This window comes from Rana temporaria, chromosome 6 (assembly GCF_905171775.1).
Source record: "Rana temporaria chromosome 6, aRanTem1.1, whole genome shotgun sequence".
NCBI classification, from domain to species: domain Eukaryota; kingdom Metazoa; phylum Chordata; class Amphibia; order Anura; family Ranidae; genus Rana; species Rana temporaria.
Genome location: NC_053494.1, coordinates 131,507,786 through 131,523,189, shown reverse-complemented (window position 1 = coordinate 131,523,189; position 15,404 = coordinate 131,507,786). Strand labels below are relative to the sequence as shown.

General features: G+C 42.8%; 1 non-coding gene across 1 annotated transcript; it reads left to right on the top strand.

Moving 5' to 3' along the window:
• Positions 1 to 10,989: 10,989 nt before the first annotated feature.
• LOC120944499 lies at positions 10,990 to 11,148 on the top strand. The gene has a single exon (XR_005750399.1). It is a non-coding gene; the product is annotated as a U1 spliceosomal RNA (small nuclear RNA).
• The last annotated feature ends 4,256 nt before the right edge of the window (positions 11,149 to 15,404 follow it).

Below are 15,404 nucleotides of genomic sequence, written 5' to 3'. Positions count from 1 at the left end.
CACAGACTCAGGGATGGCAGATCTCCAAGATCAGTGACTATGCAAGGTTTTTTATTTTTCATGTGTACATAAAAAGGTCAGGCAAGAGAGGAAGCAGTAGGAGCCATTGAAGCTGCAATTTCTACAGGGCAGCTGTGTAACTTGGTCTGTGCTGTGACCCACTGCTGCTGCCACTCTCCCCATTAAATTGACTCCAGTCATACATGAAAGTTATCTATTTAATCTTGCTAAGGGAAAGTCATCATACCTGGTACATGGCAATTACATCCTAGCATCCATCTTCTACAGTTGGCTTCCCGTAAGAAGTAAATTACATTAAATGCCAGAATAATCATCTTCTGAATAACTATATTTAATCCTGTATAAATGTTGTCCAACATTTTTTTTGGGGTTTATCACCAACCACTCACTGTAGCCCACTGCTGCAGGATGGAAGTTAAACAGAGCCATCCAGACTCTCTTGGGAGAGGCGCACCCATGATTGGTCAGTGCCCGGTCTAGAATCACAGAAAATGAATCTGTTCTTACCAAGGCAAAAGAAAGGACTACAATGCAAAGTGTAACGTTTTTTGTATAATGTGAAAGATGATGTTACGCCGAGTAAATAGATACCAAACATGTAACAAGTGGTGATTGTCTGTGCTGTGGTATGGCTTGGCCGGATGAGTGAAATGAGGGAATGGTGAGTGAACGGGCTAATAGGGCCTGGGGAGTGACAGGTAATGCAGACACAAATTAACCTTAACGGTTTTAAATAGGTACAGTCCTAACTGGACTGTAAAATGGTACAGTGGAGTCTTGAAAAGAAAGGTGTATGTGAAAATCAAAGCAAAAACTTAATCTTGCAAGATTCATCCACCGCAATCATCTATCAAGATGTCTACTGATCCTGGTGTTAAGGTGTGACCAACTATTGAGAACTGGCAGCAAGATATCCACCCAACAGAAAACTGGTAACATTTTGATCCTATGTGTTTGACCCTTTTATGTCAGCTGGAAGGTAAGCTGCACTAGTCACCGAGGTGTGGGCTGCATGCGTTTGTTTGGATTTGTCTGGACTGAATACCCCTTGTAGAATTTGGAACCTTTTCCATTTTAACCATTTCCTCACTGCTGCACCAGTCCCAGTGTTGAACTGCGGTCCTTTTCTTTTGGTTTGCACTCACCTAAGACTTTATGTTCACGTTTTAAGTTTTTTTGCTTTGATTTTCACATACACCTTTCTTTTCAAGACTCCACTGTACCATTTTACAGTCCAGTTAGGACTGTACCTATTTAAAACCGTTAAGGTTAATTTGTGTCTGCATTACCTGTCACTCCCCAGGCCCTATTAGCCCGTTCACTCACCATTCCCTCATTTCACTCATCCGGCCAAGCCATACCACAGCGCAGACAATCACCACTTGTTACATACACCTTTTTTGTCTATAAAGGACAGACTCCCCATTTGTTTGCTGCAGTGTTTACCATATTGCACTCATCCCTTAGCCCACCTCCCTCCTCCTCCCCCCTCTTTTCTCTTACTTCCCTTTCCCCTTATCCTACACAGCGCAGGAGCTTTCACAATCATAGATACCAAACATGTCACGTCTTAAAATTACGCACACTCGTGAAATGGCGACAAAGTACGGTACCTAAAAATCTGCATAAGGGATGCTTTAATTTTTTTTTTTTATGGATACCAGATTAGAGTTACAGAGGAGGTCTAGTGCTAGAATTATTGCACACTAAACACTGTTTACATATGTGGGTGCGACTTCCATATATGTTTTATTTGCTGCACGGGGACGCAGGCATTTGAATTTTTTTTCTTATTTATTTTTATATTTTTACATTCTGTTTAAAAAAAAACATCTGACAAACATCCCTTGTGACAGTAATTGGTGGTGACAGGTATTCTTTATGGAGGGATCAGGGGTCTAAAGGACCTCCAATCCCTCATTTTCACTTCAAAGTATTCGGATCGCTGAAAATGGCGATTCTGAATACAGTATTTTCTTTTTTAAATCCGGCGCCATTGGCAGCCGAGTAAACTGGAAGTTGCGTCGTGACATTGTTTCCGTGTTTACAGAGAGAAGACTGGAACAAAACCGTTTCTGGCTTTGGGTCAGTCTATCTCTAGGTGCCAGAAGTGGCGCATTGTGGATTGGGTCTCCCGGTGGGATGGGAGGCCCGTCAGAACGGCGGAAGGCAGCAGGAGGGGGGATGTCGCTTCTAGCCGCTTCAGTTGTTATCCCTGGAAAGCCGACTTCCCGCTCTAAAAAACACTACCGGGATGATGCCTGCAGCTGCAGCTATCCCAGTATAACCCCCTAAATCCAAGAATGCATATATGTGTACGCTCGGCGGGAAGGGGATAATAAACTCTTCCTTGCAACATCTTTGAGAAAACTATAAAGCTCTCTGGCAGACTTTGCATATTCCTTGACTGTTACTACCATCAAAGATCCTGTGTGAGGGTTCGTTTAGTTAGTCTTTGGGGACACGTATGATGAGGACTGAAGAAAAAGGAGAGTAGGCCATGAGAAATTGTTACCAAAACTGCCCCCTTGTCAGGTTGCCCAGCAAGCTGAACTGGAGAAAGCTGCATTCCTGACTCCCCCCTATAGAGTAATGGCCTAGAGCAGTGGTTCTCACACTGTCCCCAAGTACCCCAAACAGACCATGTTTGCAGGTTTTCCTTTATCTTGCACAGGTGCTTTAAATCAGGGTCAATGGTTTGGTATTTTGCACAGCTATTTAATCTAAGAGAAATTCCCAAAACATGGCCTATTTGGGGGACTTGAGGACTGAGGTTAAGAATCACTGGCATAGAGCAAGGTGAATCAAGCAGACTACAGCCAAGAATCTCTAATCAAAAATGTTCATTATCTAATAAGTAAAGGGCCGAAAAGCAGATTTAAGTACTAGGTGGATTTAAAAGGTGATTAAAGGCTCAGTTCACCTTTATTTTAAATGCAGGTAAAAAATTGGCATTTATTTATTCATTTTTCTTAGGATCCTACAGTACATTGCACCCGCGATAAGCAGGTCAGGTTTCTGTAGTCACTCATTATATCTATCTGCCCGTACCTACCAGGCAGACAGTTGCTGAAGTGCAGGAAGAGTAATGAACTATGAGGGTGCTCATCAGTGCCCAAACACTTAATTGAGAACTGCAAGAATCCTGCCGCGGTAGTTCATTCTTTCACAGACCTGTGTGAATGAATGACGTGGCTGTGTGGGTGGAGCCTTGCACAGCTTTGCTGTGATGGTGGGTGCAGGAAGAGGATCCCCTGCCTGCTGTCACAATAGGAGATCAGGGGGTGCTGGTGTAACATGTTACTAAAGGTGAATTTACCCTTTAAAGGGGGTATGGAAAATGGCAGTCATGAGGCCATTAATAAAGTTGGCTGTCCTTAAAGTTTGATGAGCTGAGGGGTTTTCCTGCTCCTCTTCCAACTATAAAGCTGTAAAGCTATGAGAGATTATTAGGTCTGCAAGTAAGTTTGTACACCATACAGCTGTCTTATGTAATGTACACTATGAGGGTTATTTACTAAAAACTGAAGAGTGCACCTTTGCATAGAAACCAATCCGCTTCCCGGTTTTATTGTCAAAACTTAATTGAACAAGCTGAATTAAGAAGCTGATTGGCTACCAAGCACATCTGCACCAGATTCGAGTGCACCAGTTTTAGTAAATCTCCAATAACAGGATATGCCCACCTCCATGCTTTACTGTAGAAATGGTGTTATTTGGATGGATTTCCACCAGACATATCCTTTGGCGTTGATGCCAAATCTTTCTATTTTAGTCTCATCTGATCATAACACCTTTAATAACCTTTTCCGTGTGGCCTCAGAATCTTCAAGGTGCATTTAAGGTGGTCAAATGAGAATAACATTTTGTTGTTTAGACTCCACACCAAACAATATGTCTGGTGGAAATCCAATACAGCTCATCATCCCTACAGTAAAGCATGAAGGTGATAATATCCTGTTATGGGGGTGTTTCTCTGCAGCAGGGACTGGAGCAGTTGTCAGGATAGAAGGAAAATGGATGGGTAAAAATACCAAATTCTTGAGGAAAATCTGCTTCCCTTTGCCAGCAAGTTGTCACTCTGGAGAAGGTTTACCTTCCAACATGACAATGACCCAAAACGCACAGAAAAAACAAATACACAGTGGTTCAAGGAGAAAAAGGTGAATGCCCTTGCATGGCTTAGAGATCCCAGGCTTGACCCCCATTGAACATCTGTGGAATTACTTGAAGACTGCAGTCCACGATCAGTCACCATCAAATTTAACCGAAAAGGTGGTTCAACAAACAGCTGACATAGGGGGGTGATTCTTTTTCCAACTCAGTGATTCTGTTTTTTTTTCCCTGACATGTTGGTGTTATACTAGTCTTTCACTTGGTCTAGTCTTATACTAGTATACTAGTCTTTCACTTGGATGTTTTAAGTTGGTCTAGAAAACACCTCTGGATAAAACAAAAACTGTGTCTGTCTTAATTTTAGACTGCAAAGCATCAAAATGTGATGATTTAAAGGGGGGTGATTTGTATACCCACTGTATTTTCTTTCTGTCAGACCAGACACATCAACACAGTGTTAGGCTTAAGCCTCATACACATGATCGGATTATCCAATGGCAATTGTGTGATGACAGGCTGTTGTCGCAAAATCAGACCGTTAGTACGCTCTATCGGACAATTGTTGTTGGATTTTCCGCAGACAAATTTGGGATTGCATGCTTTAAAATTGTCTGCCAGCAATTGTGTGTTATCAGATTTTCCAATCGTGTGTACAGAAGTCCGTCGGACAAAACTCCAAAGTACAAACTCAGAAGCAATGCTCACCATAACATTAGCAGAAGTTGCCCAAAATTTGGCACTAAAGAGCTTAAAAACCACGTAGTTTTGCGTTTGTTGGCCATGAATTCTTTGCCGTTTGTATGCAATACAAGTTCCTGGCCAACGCCCTTTGGACAAAGGTCCTATGCTTTTTCTGCAGAAAATACGATCGTGTGTATGAGGCTTTAGGCTGTAACGCTCCCATGAGGACAACAAGCACACCAGAATGCACATAAGTGAATGTTCTGTGTGTTGCGTTGCCAAAAATATTTCAGGTGTATTTTTTTCATTCTCTGTATTGCATTACCAGCCCATTCAAAATGCAGGGCTACCTTAAAGCAGTTCATATTTAGAAAACATGTTATTGCACCACAACCGTGTAAATGGGTCGTTAAACAGAAAGTGGAAGGTATATGTTTGCTCTAATTTGTAAACACTGGTTTATAATAATTGTGACATTCATCAGTCAATACAAAGCCCAATCATTTTCTGTACACTGTGCATCTCTGTGTCTGTGAATTAAGTAACACCTGCCGACTCTTTAAGGGCTTTAAAATGCTGGGAGGCGGAGTTTATGGTCATGTGACCTCCATGATTGGCTGTCACATGATAGCCGGTAACTGTGACGGGAGCGTGCTCTCAGCACAGCTCTGTCGGCACTATTGCATGCAAATGTGCGGCCGTTCGGTGCCAAAGCCTGGCCACCGAAAGGCCACATATTTGTATGCGCTTGGCGCAAAGAGGTTAAGCTGGGTATACACATCATCAAAATCATCAGCAGGAACCGGCCTAATTTCGAACCATGCATTTCCCTCTCCGTTCAACAGAAGCCGATTATTAGAGCGACTTCGGTCAAATTGTCCTGCTGGATAAACCATCTGCAATGTATTCGGGGGGGGGGGATCCCTTCTGCCAGAATACAATAGTGCAGGAATTTGGGAGTTTTTTGTTCATTCAACCTGTAACGGTCAGGGGTTAACACCGTTTACGATATTCCATTCCACCAACCCAAGACAGCTCCTCGACACTCCACAATCCAGCAGACAGGACCCATTGGATTTCCCCCCAGAATAACGAGACACAGCTCTGTTCTATGGTTCCAAACAAATGAATATTTTAATGGTAAACTTGTTATATACAGTTAGAAACCAAATATGGACAATGACTGAACTCCACCAACAACATGACACAAGGAACTTCAATACACATTCCGTTAGATAATGACATTCAGATGAGCTAATTACTAATCATTACCCAGACGTTCTGACTCCACGACAAGCTGTTACACAATACACAGACGTCTGACCTTTAGAGGGTGCTAAGTCACATCACATATTATCATCAATAGAACTTCACACAATAAAAGGTTCTTGAGAGGCAGACTTAATTAGCACAATAGACAATAGAATGCAATCACAGCAAGCTTTTATCACTACAGCCAGGTAGACTTAATTAGCACCTCAACAGTCTATGTACCACATTGAATGAGTCACTCTCCTATTGACCTGTTGGGGTCAGAATTAACAACTTGTAATATTTCAAGATATCCTGCAATACATGAATTATCATTATTGTCCCATCTCATGTAATTCATGATATCATTTCTCAGTCATCCTATGCCCCTATTGGACATAGGATGACCCTAGACCCATTAGTGAAGCTGGCACAACCCAATCAAAGTGTATACCCAGCTTGAGATTGCTAGTGACACCTGAAAACTAGTTCTAATGCCTTGTACATACCATAGTTTTTCCCGACGCGATTCCTCTCCAGCCTAAGTTGCATACACATATTCATGCAAAAAAACGTCCGACCAAAGTGCGGTGGTGTAAAACACGTACGACGGGACTATAAAGGGGAAGTTCCTTTCAAATGGCGCCACACTTTTGCTGATCCTCGTGTTAGTAAAAGTTTGATAAGAGACATTACAGCGTGATGAATGTGCTATCTCCATTACGAATGCCAGTTTTACCAGAACGGGCGCTCCCGTCTCATACTTAAATCTGAGCATGCGTGTTTTTCCCCCTCGGGAAAGCATACACACGACCATTTTTTGCGACAAGAAGAAGACTGACGGGAAACACGACCAGAAAAAAGAGATCTGGTTTCAATTTTTTTGCGGCCAGTTTTTTCGTCGGGAAAACTGCTAGGGAGCATAAACACGACCGGTTTTCACGACCAATATAAAAAATGGCAGTTTTCTCGTTGTGAAAACCGGTCGTGTGTACAAGGCATAAGGCTACATTCATAACCCAATGCCGATGTGGCTCCCACCAGAAGTCCAGTGCGTCCTGGTTCACTGTTTCAGGTCCGATTTCAGCCCGAATTTTTGGCTGAATTCGGACCTAAAACAGACCAAAAGACGCACAGGGCTTCTGTGCAAATTCGCACCAGAGCCGCATCGGAAATATGTGAACTGGCTCCATAGAGAGCCATTCACATTCTCCTGCTATTGTGAATTAGATGTGAGGATTCCGCATCCAATTTGCAATAGTGTTAACCCGGCCTCAGGGTTATGGAACAGGAAAATGTTACAATAACTGATCATTAAAATGACATAAAGCATTTTGATTATGTTTATATTTATAATTACATTTCCTGTTATGATTTTTTTTAAATGTCGGAGGTCAAAACACATTTTTTCCCCATCCAAGTAGAGATTAATGAGCTCTCCCTAATCACTTATTTTTATGATATTTGTAGAGATGTTTTAGATTGTTTACATCATTACCAGTACCAGTCGTCATGCTCCATACACACCTCCACAAACCTCTTTATTATAACGCGTCTATTCAATTAGTCATGCACAGTGATGCTTGTTGCACTGCACTATGACACTTATCAATATATAAAAAGATTTGTGTTTTTTTTTTTTGTCAGGTTGGTGTCATTTGCATCTCTTTACCTAAGGGTTAATGCGACCTTAAAGAGAACCAGTCACAAACAGGCTTAAGGAACAATCAGATTTTTCAAGCAAATTATAGGTGTGAAGATTTACCCATGACATGTTTATAGCTAATCGTTTTTTTTTTTTTTTTTAACCAGTAATCAACCAAAAAGGAATAATTTATTTGAAGCTACTGCATCTATTGCAGTGAAAATAGAGGGAAAAGGCATACAAAAAGAAAATGAATGCAGACACCACTAAATATCTAAATATTGGTGCAATATATTACATTTTTGGTTTAATACTGCTTAAAGCTTTGCTTGCATGAGTGATGGGTCAACTGCTAAATATGCACTATATTACTAAAAGTATTGTGATACCTGCCTGTACACGCACATGAACTTTATTGGCATCCTAGTCTTAGTCCGTAGAGTTCAATATTGAGTTGGCTGTATACAAGGTTTAGGAGTGTGTCTATGGGAATATTTGACTATTCTTACATAAGCACATTTGTGAGGTCAGGCACTGATGTGGAAGAGAAGACCCAGCTTGAGTCTCTGTTCTAATTTATCCCAAAGGTGCTCTATCAGGTTGAGGTCTGGACTCTGTGCAGGCCAGTGAAGTTCCTCCACCCCAAACGTGTCTTTATGGACCTTGTTTTGTGCACTGGTGCGCAGTCATGTTGAAACAGGAAGGAGCGATCCCAAACTTGGGAGCATGAAATGTCTTGGTATGCTGATGTCTTAAGAGTTCTCTTCACTGGAACTAAGGGGCCAAGCCCAACCCCTAAAAGACAACTCCACACCATAATCTCCCCTCCACCAAATGATTTGGACTAGTGCACAAAGCAAGGTCCATAAGGCTGCATTCACACCTGAGCGTAGCGTTTTCTGCGATTTTTGCTGCGTTTTTACTGCGTTTTGCCGCGATTTTTAACCACGTTTTGCCGCAATTTTGGACAGGTCTGAAAGGGTTACCAATGTTAAAAGCTGAAAAACGCCCAAATCTGCCTAAAAAAAAGTCCCATAACTTGTTTGAGCTTTAGGCGTTTTGGAACTTCTGGCTTTAGGCGTTTTGGAGTGGAGATGTGAACCATCTCCGTAGAGAATAATAGATTTTTTCCCCTCCAGCATTTTGTAGCTTCAGGCTTCAAGCTACAAAACGCGCAGGTGTGAATGGGGTCTAAAGGCATGGGTGAGCGAGTTTGGGGTGGAGGAACTTGATTGACCTGCACAGAGTCCTAACCTCAACCCGATAGAACACCTTTGAGATGAATTGGTGTGCAGACTGCAAGCCAGGCATTCTCTCCAACATCAGTGCCTGACCTTACAAATGCGCTTCTAAACGAATGGTCAAACATTCCCATAGACACACTCCTAAACCTTGTGGACAGCCTTCCCAGAGGACTTAAAGTTTTTATAGCTGCAAAGGATGGGCTAACTCAATATTGACTAATGCCCCGTACACACGATCGGAAATTCCGCCAGCAAAAGTCCGATGTGAGCTTTTGAACGAAAATTCCGAACCGTGTGTATGCTCCATTGGACTTTTGCTGTTGAAATTTCCGCCAGCAAAAGATTGAGAGCTGGTTTTAAATTCAGGTCGTCTGTAGCAATTCCGACGTGCAAAATAACGACTCGTGCTCGGAAGCACTTAGTTTTCAGAGAACTTTTGTGTGACTGTGGGGGTTATTTACGAAAGGAAAATCCACTTTGCACTACAAGTGCACTTGGAAGTGCAGTCGCTGTAAATCTATCATCCAGTCATGTGCAAGCTAAAATTATGTTTTTTATTTTCCTTGCATGTTCCCCTCAGATCTACAGCGACTGCACTTCTAAGTGCACTTTCAAGTGCACTTGCAGTGCAAAGTAGATTTGCCTTTTGTAAATAACCCCCTGTGTGTATGTAAGCCAAACTTGAGCAGAATTCCGTCGGAAAAAACATCCAAGGTTTTTCCGATGGAAAATCCGGTCGTGTCTATTGGACTGGGATCCCATTAAAGTGTGCATGTAATGGTAGGCGTACCTATACTTTTGGTAATATATAGTGCGGGGAAAAAAAAAGGTTTTTGGGTGAACCTTCACTTTAAGGTTTCAAGGCTGACGTGTGGCAACTCAAACCTTCAGCTCCCTCCACATATGTTCTATGGGATTAAGGTCTGGAGACTGGCTAGGCCACTCCAGGACCATAATGCACTTCTTCTTAAACCACTCCTTTGTTGCCTTGGCCGTGTGTTTTGGGTCATTGTCATGCTGGAATATGCATCCACAACCCATTTCCAATGCCCTGGCTCAGGGAAGGAGGTTCTCATCCAAGATTTGTGGTACATGACCCTGTCCATCGTCCCTTTGAGGCTGGGTTCACACCTATGCAAACTGGATGCGGGTTTTCTCCACATTCAATTCACATGACAGGAGATTTTGACCGGCTCTCTATGGAGACGGTTTACATATCACCGTTGCGGCTGCTGAACGGCTTGCACAGGAACACTGTGTGACTTTAGTTCCATTTCAGGGCCCAATTCAGGCAAAAATGTGTCCCTTAAATGGAGAACAGGGACGCAGCGGATCCCTGCTGCGAGCTGCATCCACCGCAAATGTGAACCCAGCCTAATGCTGTGAAGTTGTTCTGTCCTCTTTGCAGACAAACCCCCCAAAGCATAATGTTTTCACCTCCATGTCTGACGGTGGGGATGGTGTTCTTGGGGGTGTTCTTGGGGTCATGGCCAGCATTCCTTTCCTCCAAACACGGCAAGTTGAGTTGATGCCAAAGAGCTTGATTTTGGTCTCATCTGACCACAACACTTTCACACAGTTCTCTGAATCATTCAGATGTTCGTTAGAAAACTTCAGACAGGCCTGTACAGGGGCTTTCTTGAGCAGGGGGGTCTTACGGGTGCTGAAGGATTTCAGTCCTTCATGGTGTAGTGTTTTACCAATTGTTTACTTGGTGACTATAGTCCCAGCTGCCTTGAAAGCATTGACCAAATTCTCCCGTGTAGTTCTGGGCTGATTCCCCGCCATTCTCATGATCATTGAAACTCCACAAGGTGAGATCTTGCATTGAGCCCCAGACTGAGGGAAATTTACAATTATATTGTTTCTTCCATTTGCAAATATTCGCACCAACTGTTGTCACCCTCTCACCAAGCTGCTTGGCGATGGTCTTGTAGCCCATTCCAGTCTTGTGTACAATCTTGTCCATGACATCCTTGGACAGCTCTTTGGTCTTGGCCATGGTGGAGAGATTGGTATCAGATTGATTGATTACTTACCTGGCAGGGGAGACACCATGATCATGAAGGTGGTTCTCCCAGGGCGAGGCACGGCTATTGCACACTCTAGGCCGTGCTGATCGTGGTTGTCTTCCCTGCCGCTTCTCGGCCTTTTGGCTGGGACTGGGTGTGGTATCTGTCCTTATCAGTTGTCAGCGGAGCGCTGAAGCACCTCCTACATGGGGAGGGTGGATGCAATCCAATGACGTCATTGCACCTGGAAGGATGGTTTCAGCAGGGACTACGCTGTGCTGCCCGACAGAATACTGGGGGCCGGCCCATGGTTGAGTCTGAGCCATCTGGAAGGGTGCTCCTGGTGAGGATGGGTGCTGCGCTTGGTCCTGGTCTTTTTGCCGAGTTCTAGTCTGGCCTTCTGGCTGGCTGGTGTAAGTGCTATCTCTGTCAGCGATCCGGTTGGAGGAGCTGGTAATGCCCTGGGGTAGGACCATGCAAATCCGCCGGGTTGGCTGGCAGGGGTGGAGGGCTGCACTGGCCGGTCGGGGGGTTGGATATGGAACGAAAAGCCTATGGTGCATGTGCCCCTGGAGTGGCAGTCCAGGGGTATCTGAAGATCACTGTGTGTGAGGGACACATTGATTTAAGATACCACGGTCACTGCACCAGATACACGCTTTTTTTTAGCACCTGCCTCCTGGGCCGGGCCTTTTGGCTAGGACCGGAGGAATTTTTTATTCCTGGCCGGAGGGCCTGGTCATTGTTTCACCACAATGGCCACTTCTTTCACTCTCCTCTCCACTATCCCTTACCCCACTTTATTTTATTTAAGCCTGTGTTTGTCACTTTTTTGTCTTTTTTTGTTGTGCACGTTTTGTCACTGTGTGATTAGTAGGGTGCGGGTCCTCGGGCCAGCCCTGAACGTCTTGGGAGTGGGTGGACATGGCCTTCTGGCTTAGTTCGCCTGCTCTCATGGGGTCTCCCTTCGGGGGAGCCCCACCTAGTACTGGGAGGGTTCTGTTTCGGCAGTCCATCCGAGGAAGTTGGGTCCGTGTCGGCTTCGGTTGCTCGGACCACAGTACCTCAGTCCCCGTCTGGAGCCTAACGCCCCGGGGGATCAGGGTTTGGGTCCCTCTTCACAGGAGGACCATTTGACGTTGCACCCGTCTGCACGTTTTTGTGAACACTCTTTATGTGTGTGCACATTTTTTCTGCACCGGGTGGACTTTTTTTGGGTGTGTTCACACGCCATAGGCTTTTAAAAAAAAAAAAAAAAATCAGATTGATTGATTGCTTCTGTGGACGCAAGTCTTTTATACAGGTAACAAGCTGAGATTTGGAGCATTCCCTTCAAGGCTCTGTTTCCACTATTGCAACCCCAAAGTCGCACGATTTTGATGTGATTTTACTGCAATTTTTTCCACGATTTTGATGCGACTTGAAGCAATGCCTGTGTATTCTTGAGGTCCTGGACCTCAAGTCGCATCAAAGTGGGTGGGACCAAAGTAGTGCAGGGACTACTTTGAATTCGCACAGATATGAACTGTACTCATTGGAAATCATGGGGTACAGCTTGTCATACGACTTTGCAGTCCCAAGTCGCATGACAAGTTGCACAAGTGGAAACCGAGCCTTTAAGAGTGCTGTTAATCTCAGCTTGTTACTTGTATAGAAGACACCTGGCAGCCAGAAATCTTGCTGATAGGGGATCAAATACTTATTTCACTCATTAAAATGCAAATCAATTTATAACTTTTTTGAAATGTGTTTTTCTGGATATTTATGTTGCTGTTGCTATTCTGTCTCTCATTGTTAAGATAAACTTACCATTAAAATAATAGACTGATCATTTCTTTGTCAGTGGGAAAACGTACAAAATTAGCAGGGGATCAAATACTTCTTTCCCTCACTGTAGTGTATATTAAAGAGGAACTGCAGTCTGCTCACTTAATTTGTAATAAAAACATCTTTGCCATTCTGAAGCTTCCCTCCAACCATTTTGCATATTATTTTATATATACTGTGATTCTGTACTTGCCAAATATGCTGCAGAAATCTCCCTTCACTGAGTCTGGCTGCAATCGTTTAAACTGTGGGCAGCTGAAGCTGCTGCCTGTTCACTTTCTGGATTTACAGAGAGGCACACCTCTCATTGGCCCTCTTATGACTCACCCCTCCCTTCCTGGCAAACTGTCACAAGACTGAGAGAGAGAGCTATGCATGCCATACGCCTAGGCCTTTTTCCAGACAAGAAACAGGAAGTGGGCTGTATAAGCTATTTACTGGCAGAAAAAAAATGTTTTACTATCCAAAGTTAAAACAACAAGGGCAGAAGATTTAATAGATGTAAAGATGAAAAAAAAATGACTGAAGTTCCTCTTTAAACTTTTGGGCATCAATAATATCAACAAGTAACAGAGAGATTTAAACTCTGTGTTATAAAGAACCTTAAAAAAATTGTTTGAATTTTTAATAATAGTTCATCTATATAAACTTAGTTTTATTTTTTTTCACAAGAAAAAACTTGGTTTTATTAATTTATGTGCTTTAAGTCACCTGTTCTTCATGTTCCTAAAGCGTTTGTTACCCTAAAAAAAGAAAAAGGATCTTGTTCCTTTAAAGCATGTTATGCAGCACAGTGCGTGTTCTGTGTCATTTTGCCCCCCGTATTCCCGAAAAGTTTCTGCCCTCCCCCCTCTAAACTGACCACGGTTAATCATGGCTGCTGAGCCCTGATACTGTGGTCAGTTTACTTGCCTCTGTCATCCGCAGCCCTGCTCTCCTGTGCCCTCTTCCCCTCCTTGCCTGTGAGCTTGTCTGTGTGTGAGCCGCCCCTCTCCTCCCCTTGTAGCACCACTCCGAGCAGTGCAAACATTTACTGCTCACAAGCACTGCCAGTCCCACTGCTAGCATAACCTGTACTATATACCGTTTTTTAAAATCCATCTTCCAAATACCCTATTCTTTCTTTACGATCAGTGGTCACGTGACTGCCCATTGCTATCTTCCTTCGATGTAAACACTACAGAGGGAGGTCATGTGACATTGGGAGAGCTCGGCCCCTCCCTCCCTAGTACATACATCTCATCAGAGGGAGAGAATTATGGGAAGTCATGTGACCGCTGATCGGGGAGAAAGAATAAGGTATTTGGAAGATAAACTTTAAAACAGCATACAATATATAATACAGGTTATACTAGAAGTGGAGCTGGCAGTGCTGGTGGGCACTGCCTTAAAACCCCTTTAATAATTATTTTTTTTGCCAAAATTCAGATGATTTGGGATAAGCTTTCAGAGTGTACTCTGTTCTTCAAGGTCCAAGCAGTACTAATACACAAAGTTTTAGCAAAATGTTAAGTACGACAATCTCTGAAGAAAAAAAAAAAACAAGCATACACAGTAATAAAACTAGGATAGTTAGTGAAATAAGCAAAGGAGAAGGTAATGGTTTGTTAGAGGGGAAACGATTTAGAAAACCAAGGCCCACATTTAGTCCATTATCTTTTGTGCCAAATAAAATTATCATTCTTAGTTCAAAAGTTTTCATTTCCTGAGTATTTTTAAAGTTCCCTTTTTTTTTTTTTTTTATATATATTTCTTTATTAATTTTTCACTCAAATATTAATATTTTCCATAGTGGTCTGGTTTTGATGTCCCACAGGTGTGCAGAAGTCATCTTCCTTTTGTTCTTTATTGGTATATGTGTAAATTCATTCTTTTTTTGTAATTTCTGTCCTGTTTTGCCAATCTTGGTGGCATTTTCTATTTCTTCTTTACATTAGAAGAGGTACACAACATTACTAGAGGTACAGTTGTATGATCCTGTGATATTGAAGATTCCTTTTATGTGCGCGATCATTTTTAATAGACTGATTTGGCTGTACAGTTTGCAAAGTTTTTGTTGTTGCAGGGCTTGGTTCCTTCATTTGTAACTTGGAAATCTGAATGAAGTATCCACTGCCGATTCATTTGTGTATAACAGCTGGTTGCCTGAAAGCTAGCATTGGGGATTGTTAGAATATTTCTTTCAGGGCTTCATCCTCTGGTATTATAAATTTGTATTCTGGTGCTGAATTTAATGTGGTTACCAGAGGTACACAGTTATTTGTTTCCTTTTTGTCTTTGGACTTTCAAAGCCGTGTTTATGCTTGTATTTATGGTTTTGCTCTTGTAACCTTTCCTATGGAATGGAGTCTGCTAATACTCTGAGATGTTTATTTCTGTCTTCCGAGTCAGCATGTTCGTGGTATCTGGGGACCTGGCTGTGTATGATGGCCGTTTTGGCGTGTTGGGGGTGGAACTGTGGGGACAGTTGCATTGGTCAGCGAGATTTTTGTACATTGAGGTGTGCAGCTTGTCATTCCTGATGGATACCATGGTGTCTAGAAGTTGACATTGGTGCTTAAGTAGTCCTTTCTTTCTTTGATTGATGGATAAACAGTTTTAATTAGT